Source organism: Uloborus diversus, chromosome 10 (genome assembly GCF_026930045.1).
Source record: "Uloborus diversus isolate 005 chromosome 10, Udiv.v.3.1, whole genome shotgun sequence".
NCBI classification, from domain to species: domain Eukaryota; kingdom Metazoa; phylum Arthropoda; class Arachnida; order Araneae; family Uloboridae; genus Uloborus; species Uloborus diversus.
In genome coordinates, this window is record NC_072740.1 from 95203560 (window position 1) to 95221182 (window position 17623).

General features: G+C 34.3%; 1 long non-coding RNA gene across 1 annotated transcript in view; it reads left to right on the plus strand.

Moving 5' to 3' along the window:
- The first annotated feature begins 3461 nt into the window (after positions 1-3461).
- LOC129231846 (uncharacterized) overlaps positions 3462-17623 on the plus strand; it is a 46092-nt gene continuing 31930 nt past the window's right edge. Inside the window, exons 1-3 of the long non-coding RNA XR_008581306.1 lie at positions 3462-3625; positions 8681-8800; positions 8927-9129. This is a non-coding gene — a long non-coding RNA (uncharacterized LOC129231846). The remainder of the gene's footprint in view (positions 3626-8680; positions 8801-8926; positions 9130-17623) is intronic.

A 17623-nucleotide genomic window follows, 5' to 3' on the forward strand; every position in this document is an offset into this window, starting at 1 on the left:
TTTCTTACCCTGTGACACATGTTTTATTTAAATATATAGTGTTATGTGCAGTCGAATCCCGTTTAAATTAAGTCTTACAGCCCAGCGAATTTGTTTAGCAGTAGTGAAATTTCGCTATAACAGTATTACAAATCTTGAAAATTTCTATATGTAATTTGAGTTGAGGATTACCAAAGTCTTTGCAAAAACGGGATTTTACTGTACTAAATTGTGCAATCCATTTTCGCGGAAGTGATATTCGTATATATTTGCACTTTAATCCAGAAATTTTAAACTTAGGGCTTAAATTTTTACATATTCAAAAAAAAGCAACCCTCTGGGGATATATATATATATATATATATATATATATATATATATATATATATATATATATATCATGACGTCACTGATACTTTTAATCACTTTTCACGAATACATTTTATTATTGGAGTTCGTTCAACTGTATAAAATGGTTTTCAGGTCCATGACTCACTAAATCTGTCTACTACTGTATGACACAATTCAAGCCTTCTTTTGGGATTCAACCAGTAATAAAGTTCTTCCTTTAACAGTAATGTCCGTTCATTAATTTTGTCACAAAAAGTATTGCTTAAAGGAAAGAGAATGAAGTGGATTTATGACAACCACACACAATCTTAGGATAACTAATAGTAAACATTTACTTCCTTGGTATTGCATAATTCAATGTTTTATTTGTAATGTTGTGTTTATCTTTTTTAGTTTTTGCAGGAGGAGCATTTTGGTGAAACTGAAGTCTTGATCAGCAGAACCAGTCGCGCAACCAGGGTTTAAACCCCGTCCAGAACTCGAGTTTTAAGCAATACTGCACAGTGCACATCCTTATATGTTAATTAATATACGTATGTAAGGGCTCTTATGAATCGTCCCCTCCTGTCACCGGGTTAAAGTCTGGTTGCTCCAAATGAGTAGAGCTCATTGCATCTCAGAAACGTACATTTTTTGCATCCTGTTACTAAAGTGCGGGTCACATTAAAGTAAGTATTTAGTAGATGTAGAGCGATATTCTGTATTTAATTACTGTAAATTTTTTTAAAAAACTATATCTATAGATATATAATAATCGTAGAGCATATATTTAAGTGTAAAATAAAATTAAAATGCTAATTTCGTTAGTATTTATTTTACTGATGGTATAAATATGTATATGTATCTGTGAAAGCGTGTATGTACTTAATTTGCAAAGTTTTTTTTTTTTTTTAATCCTTTGAGTAAATTGTGACGAAATGTGTCACAAAATGTATCACAAAATGTAGCATTTAAGTTTTCAGCTACACTGCTCAAAACAATTAGGGGAGCACGGAGCAATCACACAAAAGTGAAGAAACCGTTGTGAGGTAGCCTTGCAAAGGTATAAAATGGAGTATACATGTGTATTAAGATGTAACACAGCAAAAAAGAAGCAGAAAAAATTTGACTGGGAACTTCACTCCTCTAGGACAGCGAAACGAACATGAAATAATGCCTCTCCAACATCGTCTGCTACAGTTCTTTGTGTTTGCCCGGATTCCAGTCCCCCGATAAAACGTCAAGTCATGGAATCCGATAAATTACAGTGTACTGGCATTTTCCAATGAAAAGAAAAACTGAACGGTTGAGTTTTACAGCTCAGACAGTGAAAAAATGGGCTTCTGTGAAATCGCGATTTCTGCACTTGTATCCTTTTTCTGCTTTTCAACGACAGAAACGTTGATTTGCTTCTAAAGTTTAAGTTTTATTCTCATGTTCTCTGGAAACATGGAGGCTTTGTTAGAAACTAGTTTCCGGAATACTATTTTTCTCAATTTTATTAAAACCATGTGCTCCCCTAATTTTTTGAGCAGTGTGTATTCAAAAATGTTTCAGTTACCTACAGCCGAAAAATTACCTAAAAATTTTGTGTGTGTTACACATCATGAGATTTGTCGATTGCTATTTTTCAGGAGATATTGATGAAATATTTCAGGAAAATATATGAGGGACGAAAATAGATTTTCTTTTTAAATTGTCCAACGTACATATCTCTTGGAGTACTATAAGTGTTTGCCAATTTCATCTTAAATGAAAAGTTGTTTAATTGTTTGAAGTTATTTTCAGAAATTTTGCGATTCAATTAATTGTAATGTAAAAATACGAAAACAGTGAAAACCGTAATAGTTATCAATTCCATAAAAAAAGAAAGAAGCACAACGTTCTGATGGCAGGGAAAAAAGAAATGTGTTCTCAATTTGATTTTTAGCTTCTAAAATGCTTGACATTCCGTAATGCTGATTCTTTTGTCTTCCATTTTCCACAATAATAGATTTTTATTTTAAATACAGTATTTTAAAAATATGATTGACTGTCTTTTTGAGGCGTATTTCATATTTTTCAATGCGTGAAATGCGCCTCTATGGACATTAAAATTATCTTTTACTCACACTGACCTCAATCCTTCGCTCATTTAAATGGTGTTGATAGTCGAAAGAAGAATATGCCATGCACCTTGAAAAGGACAAGTTTATTTCCGAGAAATTTAAATTCTGCAATTAGCATATCCTATAAAATTTCTGCCGATGCTCAATTAATTGCACGGGTGCACTTTCATCCCCGATGACTGTTGCTTTTAATTTTCATATATTTGACCGTAAAGATCCATTGTGTATCATAATAGAAGGTATATCAACTTTCTAAAAACATTTTTGTACCTAAAAGTAATGATTTGCACATATTACGGGTGTGACTCTACTGTCGCACCCGCAACACGTACAACACTGAGAAAAATGAAGTTTTCTAAAATGAGTACATTCATGCTTTCAAATTTTCTTGAAACCTTTTGTTTCAAATATGCATACCCATGTTTTCAAATAGTGTGCTGAATTATTTCATACTCAAAAATGAGTACATAACTTGGTTAATACTCAAATTTAAAATTATTAAATATTCAAAAATGAGCATAAATACCTCAAAAATGAGCACATGCTGATTTGAGTATTTGAATGTTTCAAATTTGAATACCACCTAGTCAGAGCCATTTTGACTCTGCGATATGTTCAAATTGAGTACTTTTTCGTCATTTTTGAAATTGTTGTTTTTAGAATAAAATCATTATTTTTTAAATGTAATTTACAATCCTTTGCATTACAATGCAAATATTTAAAAATATAAAGCCAATCGGGGGGAAATCTGGGGAAATCCCCCCCTCCCGGGGAATAGGGGGGAAAAGTGAAAATATACCCGTAAAAACGTTACACCCGTGGATTGCGCAAGTAAGAATCGATTGCTATACCTGTGTCTTCAAAAAAAGAAAAAGCTGTCCTTTTTGGCAGACGAAACACTTATATCACGCCTCTGAAATATTATTATTTACTGCACATAAAATCTACAAATGGTGTTAGCACACATGGTATAAAATGTTCAATCCAATCTCTATACGCTGTCCTTGTCTCCAAGGCAGCCACTGTGTGTGTGCAACCGCGTCTCCAGCTCAATTAAGACGGAGTGACTTTGTTCCAGACGAGAGGCGGTGAACTCTTCTTCTTTCCGGAGGTAAGGAGGCGAAAGATTAGATAGAGAGGAGGCGATCCTTTCGATGAGAGTGGCCAAAGTCCTCTGCTATTGTCAGTCGGAGCAGTAGGTGAGAGAGGTCAGTCCCAACTTCCTGTCCAGATTGTCTAAAGTGGCACGGCAAGGTCGCCTTTTTTGCACTTCGGCCTATTGTTGATTGCACAGTCGCTTGACGGCATTTGTTTTTGGCGACCACTAATGTGGTCCTGCATTTTTCTTATTTATATTTTTTAGTTCCCTTTTTGGTTTTCAGGATCCGTGGTTCCCTAAAGATATTTGGCCCAGAGCCCGATTAGCCTCTGAAATTAGGGGAAGCTCGGTCTCATTTTGGGGCCACCCACTTTTTGTTCGGGGGAAATTTTTCTAAACATTCCATGCACATTGATACAGCACTGACTAATGCTAAGTGACCTAGCAGAACTGACGAAAATTTTGTTTATTATATGCGTTGCACTTGAATTCTCAGCAAATATGGGCATATTTGACACTTTACAAAGGAAATTAAATGTCACAAATGTACATTGTCGCAGAATTGAATCAAATCCCACATTTGAAAATATAGCTTGTGGCCACATTTTATCAAATGTGTCCTCATTTTCTATAATTATTTAATTCTTAAAAAAAAAGTTAAAAGCAGAAACTGGAATTGTTAAGCACAGTTTTACAGTCATATTTGGGCCCTCTAGAAATTCTGAAGGGAAGCTCAAGCTTCCCGAGCCTTTTGGGTAATCAGGTCGTGTTGGCGCCCCAAACTCTTAAACTTTTAAGAGGGCGGAAGTTCTGAATCTGCAGAATGGAACTCCAAATTTCGCTGAATGATGATGATTTTGACAAACGTTACTCCAAATTTGGCCGAATGGTGATAGTTTTGCTGAATCATCAGATAAAATTTGCCCAATAGTTGTATATTTGGAAGACCATACAGTGACCTCCCATCGGGGTGTCCCTAGCTATTACTTATAAAAATCAATTTAACGACAAAGCGTGTGAGAGTAATGACTGCCGTGGGCAGTCTAAAAAAAACTGAGTTTTAGAGATATTTGACGAAACGCGTGCTTGACGTCCTTCAAGCATCAATAAAATGGTAAAATCGGAAATTCCGCCACTTGTAAAAAAAAATTCTTTATTTTCACCGGAAATCCAAGAAGTGTGTTTGTAACAGAATTACTGAAGTAAGATAAGAGAAAAAAATCTAAAACAAAAATTTTTAGATACTAAGGAATGACTTGCTGCTTCAAAAAGTTCACTTGTAAAGAGCATCAGTGTTGAAACACCTCCGACTACCTCGAGGAAGGTTCTCCTTGAAGAAAAAAAGAACCAACAATTATATTAACAGTAAAACCAGCACTATCCAGTAATATGATGAGAATGTAGGCAGTTTATGGTTTTCGTTTTCCTTGTTTTTTTTTTTTATTTTTTATTTTATTTATTTTTTTTAATCACATAAAATGGAAAAGTAATACGAAAGCTGAGCTCCCTTGCAAATTATGTCCTTTTTATAAAGACAAAGTTGGAAAACTCGACTTCACGAAATTTTTGGAAATTGACTTAGACAACTGTTGTTGTGACACAAATGTCATCAACGTAGCATTAACTATTTCGTTTCAGAAACCCTCACTGTTAAAAATTTTCCGGAAAATTTACGGTAATTGTTACTGGCATCCATGTTGCCAGTAACTATTACTGTAAAATGTTACAGTACTAGTAATTTTTTAAGAATTATTATTTTCATAATTTTTAAAGAAGCAGACTCTAATTTCGATGCAATAAGGTTTCTAGGGATGTAGCCAGGGAAGACATGTACGTAAAGGATGTACCTTAAAGGGACGTACCCCTTTAGGAAAAGAAGAAAAAATTGCATTCCTAAAACTCAAAGATATTATATCATTAATATCATATGAAAAAATCATATATCCAGTTCAACACCGCAAAAAGTGCAAATCTTTAATTTTATAGCAGTATTACAGTGCTATCGTGTTGAAATGAAATACAACCATATGTGATTGTGATTTAACAGATCACTTTTGGCTGCATTTTGTTTCAAAGTTCAATATGTTAGCACTGCAATATCGCCATCAAACTAAACATTAAAAATTTTCACTATGGTGGTATTGAACTGGATGTGCGAAATATCTCTTAATGTATAAATTGCATACACTTATAAGTACGCGATGGGCGAAAATATTAAAAGAAGATAAATGAATAAGTGAGACTCATAATTTTTGTAAGGAAGGTAATGGAGCTGCTACTAAATTTGAAGCAAAATGCAGTTTATACGAAAAGAGATTTCTTCGAGTTTAAAACTTTCAGAATAGTAGACCGAAATATGGACATAATGCTGTTAGATAAACACGGCATACGAATAAACTATGAATCACGACTATAATGAAATAAAGTAGGAAATACAAAAGTTAAATAAAGTAAAAGTTAAGTAAAAAAAAAAAAAAAGAGGAATCTAAAAGTCATAAATACTTTTAACCAACTTAAAAATTAGACATACACTTTACAAGCATGATGCTCTATAAACCAAGGATTATGCACTACAATGTTATAAACATTCACGTTATAGTTATTGGTACAGATTCAAAATCAGTATATTACTGGCATAAATGACTTTCATTTCACCACACATTTAATATCATGAAACAAATCTTATATGCGGCAAAGGGATGTAAGTAGACATTATCAAGTTTTGAGTAAAACGCGTTTCAAGTTGCGGTCGTATGTAGGCTTTCATTGATAAGTTTTTCTAAATCATGCTGTACAGTAGCACCTACCAGGGTTATTAGTACCATCTCTTCCCCCAAGACAGTGGATAGGTTCACTTTCCATTTGTACTGGTTATCTCCAAATTTTTAATTTTGGCGCTTACATCCCTTTGCTTCTCACTGAGTATATGTCGAAAATTCCAAACCAAAAAAGAATTTACGTATAGTCTTTATACTCAACAAAGCACTCCACAAACAAAGAGCTTTAATACCAAGAATTATTTGATAACAAATAGCGTAATAATCTTTGGTACTGATTTAGCACATTATTTTAATGTATTAATGACATGTATTTCACCATTCATTTTTAAAAGTATTGCAAACAAAAGCTTAAAGGATCAGACATGTACTTCACAGCCATGACAGTTCGTAAACTAAGAACGTTAGAAAAATACAATGTAACAATCAGCGTATTAATTAATAGCACATAGCAGTACAATGAGTGAAAACAAAGGCTCCGATGTCAGCAGGTTCAAACCAACAAATAATTGACTTAGAAACGCAACCACATGAGTAATTGATGGTATATAATATAATTTATCACAGCAGAGATTTAAATAGGAAACTGTCCATTGGAGAAAACTTCGTCCGAAACATCTACAGAAGATTCAGATGCGATAATTTTTATCATTTTTTTTTCTTCTTGAAACTGCAAAAGATAATTTTACAATATTGTCTACTTTTAAAAGTTGAAAGGGATTAATTAATATTGTGATATGAAAATTGAAACCACTGAAAAATAAAAACTAGTGCTTCAGTACTTAAACTGAACAATCCCAGCATTCAAATTCTGATTAGCTAATTACTCAAAAGCGGCAAAGGAACTTGAAATTGATTAGAATCCACTTTAATCTTTTACAAGGCAATGGAAAATAACTTCCTGCGGAATTCAACAAAGATTATTATCCATAATAAGCCTTTATTTTTGATGAATTCTAATTAGCAAATTTCTTTTTAAGATTGACGACTGAGAGAAGCATAATATATTAATCTTGAAACATGGAAATAATACTCTCACATCAGATCAAACACAGGGCCATCGAGAGCCAAGGCGGGCACCTTGTCAATTTGGTCTCCGGGCCTCTCTAAACCTATAAAACTTTTTAAATTTATGATGCTCCTTTCCGAGCCGGACCCCTAGTTTCCGACTAGGTTGACATGGCCTTTCATCTGCCCTGCTAAAATATCTAGTAGCTACAAGTGAAAAACACAAAGTCAAAATTTTCGACTGTTGGATTTTTCGTTTTTCTTGCACACAAAATTGATATGTGTATACCTACTGGAGCAATCTAGTAAGTCATATATTTCTTCCTTTTTTTTCCCCCTTCATGTTAGCAGAAGAAAAAAAAATTGGGGACTGATAGGTTTAAAATGTTTAATAATATTTTCATATTACCTGAGAGAAATAGAATCTGTAAGTTTGATTTTCTTCTAATTCAAACCCCAGTTGAAGTGAATCACCCCAGGTGTTAAAACTAGAATGAGAATTAGGGTTACTTTTACGCTGTCAAATAGGAAAGCATTTGTGATCGCAATCACGTGACCATTTGACTTACTGAATCAAGGCTGCAGACCTGTGTAATTGGAGAAAGCAAGGTAAGACTTCAAATCAACAGTGTTTTGATAACTGTTAAAAACAGTAATGTAATACGTGTGTGCGAATTTTTTTAGTTCCAAAATTAGTATTTGAAAGATACAAAAAAAATTATTTATTCATAAATTTATGAATTACAAAAAAAAAAAAAAATCTTTGAATATATTTTTTTTTCATTTTGTGCACAATACAAATACAAATAAGACACATAAATATATTCATAGAAGATAGCATTTGAAATGCATAAAACAGAGACATTATTAGGAATACGGGTGCACGTAATCTGAATGGTCTTAGACAAAAATAGATTACTGTTGCAAATCTTGTTGCTTTCGAAAAGATTTAAATTAAAAATGAAAATTACAATTATAGCAATGCTTTCCTTTTCAAGAGGTTCATTATTGGAACATAGGTTCTGTAGTTTAGTTAATCCTCTCAAATAAATCTGTAACACCAATGATCGCCAATGATTAATTGTGCTAAAGAGAGTAAAAATGAAGAAAATGATAGGTTTACTCAATTTTTCTTAAGGTTGAAAAAGGGAATAATTTCTCTGTAGATATTTCCCCTGGAGTAGTGATATAGGTCGAAACGCATGGTGGATTGCGATCCCGTTTTTTCTCAGTAGCACTAAGTAATATAATATAGCTCAACAGAAAATTAGAATCAAATGTCTCCACACATTAATGGAGAGATACTACTTTATTATATTTTTCCATTAACGTACTATTTCAATCAACGTTAATGAAATTCTATTATTATTATTCTCTAGCGAATTACGACGTACAAAAATCGATTGTCATTTAACATGGAATGACCTGAAAGTTTGAACGGCATTATCTAATGAATGAAAATGGACGAAATTACGAAGATGAAGGCTTTTGAGTGTCTGGTAAGATTTTTTTAGTCATTTAAAATTCACGGTTTTATTTTCAGCTTGAAATGCTCTTGAAGATAAAATGTGCTTTAGAAGTTCATATTTCCATTTTAATTCGAGAAATGCTTGCTTTCGTTTCAGGCTGTTTTTCGCTTTTGAGAGGTGACTGGCCAACCACCAACTACGAATCGCATTTTGCGTTATAGAGTATGAGATGGATCTAGAAAAAAAAAAATTGAATCCTATGAGAGAAAGTATGATGACTCCAAGAATTGAATCAACATGGTCTATAACTTAAAGGCACCAAACGGAAATTATCAATTGGAAAAGAAATGACGCCTACGGTAAGTTTTCAGTTTTATTGGATTCTTTATTTGTTTTAAACAAACATTTGGTTCATCTGACACAAATGTTTATGATAACAGCTAAAAAAATACATGGTTATATGAGATGTTTGCTGTAAGATTATGCAGGGAAAATACGGTTCAGATTACGTGATAAGTTCTTTAGCATATTATAAATATTAAAAACTGAAATCACTGGTAAAGTGTAATATAATAGAATTATGTAAAATAGACTGTGATAAGTTGGAATTGGAAAGACTATTTCAGCCGTTTGCTACTACCCAGAAATAGACAAAAAAAAAGAAAAAAATCACACACACATAAGTGTTTTAGAATTTTGCAAGCGATGAAAGCAGGCATGCATTTTTTATGAAGGGTTCTTATTTAGGGTAAAGCCAAATTAGGCCAACGCCCAATTTTTGAAGTAGTATGAGAAAAATTTGCTAGATCGTGACTTCATCGTAATCAGAAAACCTAACTGATAATGAAACGTTATCAACAAGCAGTTTGTTATCACCAGGCAGCAGTGCAAGTATAGAAGAGTGTTGTCAATACTACCTCATCTTATTTCACAGTACGTTTTGTTCCTTCGTAGTTCACTGTAGTTTACCAGTGCAAAAGAAGTTGTTGATTGTTCTTGAGGCCTAGTTTATGTAGTTAATTCAAAAAGAAAAATGTGACTGTGTACTGTCGTTTTTTCCTGTGTTTTGAAAACCTAGAAAAGTAGATTGTAGCCCAATAACGCAATGGTTGACCTTATTAGGACACCGGAGGCTCGGGTATATGATAAGATCCCGTGCTGCATTTGCTGCACATACGTATCCAAACTGTACGCAGGAGAGACCAAAAAAAAAAAAAAAACAACAGCAAATGACGAATTACCAGGGCTCAGAATGTGCCGAATGATCTTTTTCTTTTCCCTTGAAGTAAATATGGAACTTTTGATAAAGATTTAAGGTTATCAAACGTGGTTTTACTTGTTTTTATATTGAAAATAAAGAAGTTTTCAATTTTTTTTTTATTGCACTTTTTGTGTGTGCGTGGTTTTTTTCTTTTTTTTTTGAGCAATCACGATTGCTTATTGCTTTCATTTGACTGTTTTGATGTCCTATGATTTTATTTTCCCACCGCCACCCTCTGCAGCATCACCGTCGACCGGGTCCTCACGATGCTGCTCCTGTAGCGAAAACCGTCTACAGGTTGCATCCAATCCAACACACACGCGCATCCATACACAACTACACACACGCACACACATATATACACAAGCACATATACACAAACACACATATATACACAAGCACATATACACAAACACACACACACAATCATACATACAGACACCTACACATACACACACACAAACACACAACTACTCACACATTCATGCCTGCACACAGACACAAATACATATGCCTACACACACATACCACCCCCCAACACATACACATTCATACACACAACTACCCACACACTTATGCCTGCACACAGACACAAACACACATGCCTAAACACATACACATACCCCCTGCACACACACATACCCCCCCCCCCACACACACGCCTACATACACACACTCGTGATTGCGAAATACACAATTTGAATTCACGATGTCAGAATTCAAATTTTTTTTTTTTTTTGAATGTATTTTTTGTCTTCAACCCTTTGTGGAGTAATCCTTGCCCAGTATTGACTTTAGAGACCCATGTTCCCAGTAAGACCAAATTGCCTTCCTTTGGTAAAACTGCTGACAAACATAATTGAGTGCTCGCATATTAACTGCTCGCATTTTTTTTTTTTTTTTTTTGTATGAGTCAGCTGATGAATGTGCAAAAGTTGGATCCAATTGAACTGTACATGAGTGAGATATAAGGCCATGAACCTAAAGGTGGCCTTATTTGGCATGATATAATTTTTTAAGTACAAAAAAGACACAATTTTATTTATTTAGTTGAACAAAATTGCTTTTGTCGACTCACGAGATGAAACTCCCGCTGAAACCAAGTCATTGCGTTGTCTAATTGATTACATTAAAATTTCTGCATCTGGTTGTTGCTGTGCTGTGATAGATCAAGTGTGGCAATTGCATGGCCCGGGTGCCAAGCTTGGATCGGCAGAAAATTCCCTAGCATGCTAAAAACAAAATCAATAAAAAATAATGAACCAAAACGAATCGGAGAAAGCAGACTATTTTTGCCTACGTTGCAAGAGGATGTTAACACGGTTTATGTGGTTCACAGTATCCAAAAGTTCGAAACATATGGGAAGAGGGAGACTCAGGAATATCAATTTTTTTCTATTAAAAACATACTAAATAGATGAAAGCCTTGCAAGTAGCATCAAGCAAAAAATTCTAAATAATCCCAAAAATTCATTTCAGTGATTGAACAAGATATTGACTTCGGAAAAAATTACATTTCAATCTTTAATTTTTTCACTTAGCACTAGCACAGACAGAATTTTCCCCTGCTGCGAAGGTTGTTGCAAATAAGTCTTCTCCTGTATACTTACATATATCAGTATCTAAAATTTCCCGTTCCCGGGTTATTCTTCGCTTTTCTCCTGTTTTTTATATTTTGATAGCAGCATCATCTTTTATTGCTACATCAAACCTTTTTTTTATGTAGAAGATGATAAACATTAAAACTGTCATTAGCATTTTCAGTTGAAGCTTCGCTGACATAATGACAGTTCGGTTCTTTTCAGTTTTAAGTAATTCTTAGTTTTCAAAATGAATTATGCTTCTGCTTAAAGAGTGGTTTCTAGCCCAAAAAATCTCAGTTTGTTGTATTTGTTATAAGGACGTTTTCCTGCTTTTAAGAGACCCAAGGAGCTATGAATTGAATTGAAGCTTCCAATTTAGTTTTGTTACAGGCTCATTTGTTCACAGGAATTCACCGGCGAAGCTTAAAATCCTTTAAAGTGGCTTATGTTAACCGTTAATATTGTAAAAAAGAATTTTTCCACAAGCTGAAATATTTTTGGATTTTGTTGACCCTCCTCGCTTCCAAAATTTGCTGTGTGGCTCTTGAGTAAAAAAGGTTTTAGACCTCTGCTCTAATGCGATCCCGGGAAAAATAGACTGAACGCAAATAAAAAGAATGCCAATTTTGAGGCGACAAGCACGTGTTTGTCGTGAACAATAGAATACCAGCGCAAGCAAACACCAAATATTGGTTTAGTTTTTTTTATTGCAGAGGAAATCCCTAAAAGTAGCAAACCTTCTGGCAACTCATTTGTTCTCTTTTGGTTTATCTATTCGGTGAACAAAGTATAGAATTCAAAAAAATGTTCAAACTATAGTTGAAAAATCTTTATGGACGAACAATGGATAGGATGAAACTTCATTAAAAGTGTGGATAACATACGTCCAGTGATGAAGGGATGTTGCGAAACTGAAACTCTCTATTGAACGACAATGTATGCTTACTGAAATATGCTGTAACATTAATATGTATAGCAAACAGGAAAAGAACATTGTGTTGATGAAATTTAATCTTAAATATTCTCGAAAAGGATTCAAGATTTCAATGTGGATATCGTACAACTCTGTGCATAGTTGAAGGGGGAGGGATCAGATGTGGTGACACTGAAACTCTCTTTTCAAGCACGATATATATTTCCTGAAATATGCTTTAATTTTTATATGTATACCAAACAAGCTGGAAAAAAAAACACGCTGTTGGTGAAATTTTGTCTTCAATATCCTCGAAAAGGATTTATACACGTTTGTCTTTCCGATTATTGCATTGCCCTTTATCAATTCCGATCAATGTGTACGCATTTCAAGCCGTCATTTATTTTTAACCATTTCTCATCTTTCCTCTTCCGTAAACGGAAAACATCTTTCATTGCTCAAATTGCGTTACCTCCGAATAATTTTACTCTTTTCCGCTTCTAAAAACATTTTCTCAGTTTTCTTTAAAATATTTATCCACCATTTTTTTCTCATTTTTGACACCAGAAAAATATTTTACGCACTACCGCAATTTGTTATGCGGAATGAAAACGGAGAGAATGGAAAATCGAAAAGTTTTTAGGTGACGAACAATGCTTCTTCATGTTCGTAGAAGAGTTAGGAAGGACGCTGTGTGTGTTGACAGCACCGATCACGAAAGAATGAGTTTTATGCTTTTGACAATGCGACGTAAAAATTTGTCCTTTTTTTTCGTTCCTGTAGATTCCTTTTTTCCAGAAAAATCTACCAATTCCTTTATAATAATTACTGCCATTCATGTTTCGGATTTTGTTGGTGTGAAACCTATTCCGGATTGACACCATTTTCGCGAATGGAATGAGGATGTGAAATGACGTCACTCACGACACAAACCGTTTCCGAACGGACCTTATTTGCTTTACTGTTTTATTCAGGACTGTCAGTAAAATATGTTGCTTGCGTCAGAAAATTAGATGCAAATATCAGCTAGCTGAGAATTATGTAATTTCTCTTCTTTAAATTTACGGACTGAATCCAGAAAAATGCTGTAATTCTTGATCTAGTAGAAGAGTGAGTTTTGGATATAAGGTTCAATTTTAAGTCAACACCATTTCAATCAATTGAAATTTTCCACAAGGAAAGTTTCGTTGCTGCAAAAAATGGCGTAGCTTTTGAAGTGGATTCCTCTGAATTTGGATTGACCTCAGAATGATGTAATTTCTGAAAAAGTTACGGACTGAATCTAGAAAAAAGCTTTAGTTTTAGATCTTGTCAATGAGGGAGAGCTTTGGGTATAAGATTCTATTTTTAGTCAATCAACTGAAATTTTCCGAACGGAAAATTTTGTTCCTGCAAAAAATAACGTATCATTTATACAAATTCTCACGAAAAATAAAGCAGATTCTGTCGTTGAGATTTATAGTTTCTCTTAGTGCCAAAAAGTCGAATCAGTGTGAAAAATTTAAGATCTTGTATAATAAACCAGAGAGCAGCTTTTCGTAGCTTGTAAGTTTACTAGGCACCTTGAAGTTTTCCTGTTCATATTCCGACTACATTAGCATTACAGTCGAACTCGTTTATAGCGAGCCCTGATTTAACGAGAACTCGGATTTCACGAAGAAATCAAACAGATTTGATTGGTACAATGTTAAGTCTATGAAAACATAACTTTCTTTTAGCGAGCAAACTCCGCTTAAAGCGAGCAAAATTTTTGCATTTCATAAAATTTCAGTTCATTTCCACCTCAGAAAAGGTACGATTTTTGGAAAGTTCTATAAACGTTTTGAATTCAGCCGAAAGTTATAAATAAGCATATATCCTGAGAACAATTCAACAGCCCTCGAAATACTCAATGGCTTCTCAAGTGCAGAAAAACTCTTAACTATTTCGAAGCCACGGACGCAAATGACGATGTTTTTCGGGCCACACGTTCATCGAAAACAACAAAAAAGAGACAATAAGACAAAGCAAAGAACTAACCTCTTTAGTACTGTACAGAAATATAAAAATAACTATTACATTTTTTTCCCTTTTACAAACCAGTTTTTTACGAGCACTCGTTTATAACGAGCAAATATCGTGGTCCCTTCGCACTCGTTATAAGTAAGTTCGACTGTATAAACTATCCGTTTCATTAAATGTCTGGAGATGTTTGACATTGTTTTCAGTGTTGATCTTCCACCACCGATGAGATGGAAAAGCAAACATCCGGTTTATAGGTGGACGCATCTATTAATTTGCAGGGATGCCTGATTCCACCTTGCTGAATTCGAAGACACACTTCGAAATGAGCGAAACACACGCATCACATTTTTTTTTTCTTTTTTTTTTTTGTTGAACTGATTGACTCATTCCGAAACCAGACAGAATCATCTTTTTTCGATGCTTGGGGGGGGGAGGGGGCAATTTTCCACGGGGGCAAACATGGTCGAACAGTACCGTTTTAGTGCTGTCATATGGTTTGCTTTGCTGTTAAAACCTGCTCGTGATTCTTCTATCTCATGAAATAATAGAACAGAGTGTGAGGCGGATGGTATCCTTCTTTTTTATTGTAATCATTCGAAACTTTGTAGAAAAAGCTTAGCGAGGAACCTACAGTAATGACGCTCTTATCTCTCTCTCTTTTTTTTAATTATAAAATCTTGAGTTACTAGACTAGACTGTATTTGTCGAGTCTTGACAATGCAAGTTCGTCTAACTCGATAAGGATATTTCGATTATTTTCCTCGTGTCCATTCATTGCCAGGGTCTCAGGGTCTGACAAAACCTGGTGGCCTGGTCACCCGGGCAACTGAAACAAGTAATGCCTTGAGACTAGCTCTTTCATAAGCCTTGTTTCTTGTTACTCTGAATTTTCCTATAAACTCTGAAAAATAAAACGTCCAAAATTTAAAGAAAAAATTGCTTGCTCCAAATCTTTTAGTTTTTGTCAATCTCTGTTCATAGCTGATAGATTACATAAAAGCTAAGCATACATATTCAGCGCAAACGCTAATTTGAATTCTCAATCATTTTCACTAATTTCACCCAATAATTTTCCAACAGTAATCTTTCGTGTAATCAAGAACATTGCGGTACATATTCTATATTATACCGGAGCTAGAATATAATTACAGTTTTTTACCAAACGTTGATTCATTCGTTTAACCGCTACCGCAATTAACGACAGTGCCACTTTTGCGTTTGACACAGAAAATATCACTCATATTCCAAGAAAAATGATTCAGAGCGGGAAAATGTTATTAACTCCAAGGGAGAGTGAAGAAAAGAAAGCGACCTAATGAAACAAATCCGTTAGATTAAATCATGCACTCTTAAATCACTGACGTCACTCTAACGAATACCTGTAGATCAAAGAACCCCAGATAGAGCAAGCGATTCTAAACAAAAATGTCATTTAAATTAACATTCCAAAAAAGCCAAATCCGGTCTGCCAATGGCAAATCAAATATTTACAAGCTTTTGAGTTAATTTCTAATTTTACGTTTAAAAGCCGTTCAGTGGTTTGATCAAAGGTTGCATTTACTCTAATTATTGTCTGAAGCAATGCTTATTTTTCATTGGCAGAGAGAAACCACAAATGGTATCTGACGTATTGCAGTTGGTTTGCTCCAAAATTTGCAACTTCTATTCAGATAACAATTAAGTTTGTTCTGTTATAAATATAAAACAGTTTCTGACGTCATGATTTCTGTACTTTCGCAAATTAATCAACCAATTGCGGATAAGATTTAGTAAAACAATAGAGAGCAATTTTAATTTCAGGATCACCCAAAAAAAATCCAAAATTTAATTTGTTTAACCAGAGGAAAATGACATTCTGGAAAACATATAGATTTCGAATTTAACCACCTACAAAAATCCCTAAATTTTTTAACTTTATTCAAACTGGAAAAAAAAGGAAGAAACAAGAATAAATCTTTAAAATGAAATAAATAAAATATCCACTTACATCTGATGTCATGAGAAACATGGCAAAAAATATAGTACTGTTTACAACGTAATCGTTCGTATTATGAAAAAAAATACACGCTCTTTAATTGTATCAATGGCTTAAATATGAACAAAAGTGTAATTGTCATCATTAGTCGAAATTTGGAGTTCCATTCGACAAATTGAGAATTTCCACCTTCTCAAAAATTTAAGTTCTGAGCACCCCTGCAAACAATATTCCAATTAAAACTCCTGCCATATACGTTGTAGTGAGCGTTTTCGCAGCCGCAGAAGCGGTTGCTGCTGTGATTCGATTTTTCCTCAAGAGTATCAGATAATTGTGGTACAAATTCAGTATCCTTTACATATCCACAAGAAAAAAAATCTTACGATGTTAGATCTGGGGGTAGGAGGGGGGCAAGCATAATGTGCTTAATCGCCGTTGCCTTGACGGCCTATCAAGAACACTTCATAAACTAACATAATTAAGTATTCAAAATCTGAAGTAAACGCTGAATTGTTTTGTAAGAAATGATGTTCTCCATAACTACAATAAAAATAAATACTGTAGATAAAACAGAATTAGTACAATTCTTCAACAACAATTATTTTATTTTTCAAATGAGATTGAAAAATAAATAATAAGAAATAAAATAGCAATAATAATTTTTACAGCAAAATAGGTAATAAAAGGCGCTTTTTGGAACAGTTTTGCAAAATTTCGGAGGGGATTTGAAGAACCCCAAAAACCCAACCCCCAGAATACCGCCCTGATGACGGGATGTTTAGCAGTAGCGGATTGAAACTTTACAACTAGCCCTTTCATTCTAACTCCACCAGAAAGCCAGGGACGGACTGCACCATCGGCCCGCGGGCCGTTGCGCCCTCAAGACTGAACACCTGTTTCTTTTTTTTTTTTTTCGTTCACAAACCCGTGCGACTTCACTTCGCTTTTTTTCTTTTCTTTTAACTTGTAAACCTGTGTATCGTTGTTTTTTTTTTTTTTTTTTTTTTTTTTTTTTTTTTGCACTTTTTCTTTCTTTGCGCCCTTTGTGGCCAAGGTTGGCGCCCTCTTGCAGGACCCAGTCCGCCCCTGCAGAAAGCTGTAGGTATAATGCTCCCAA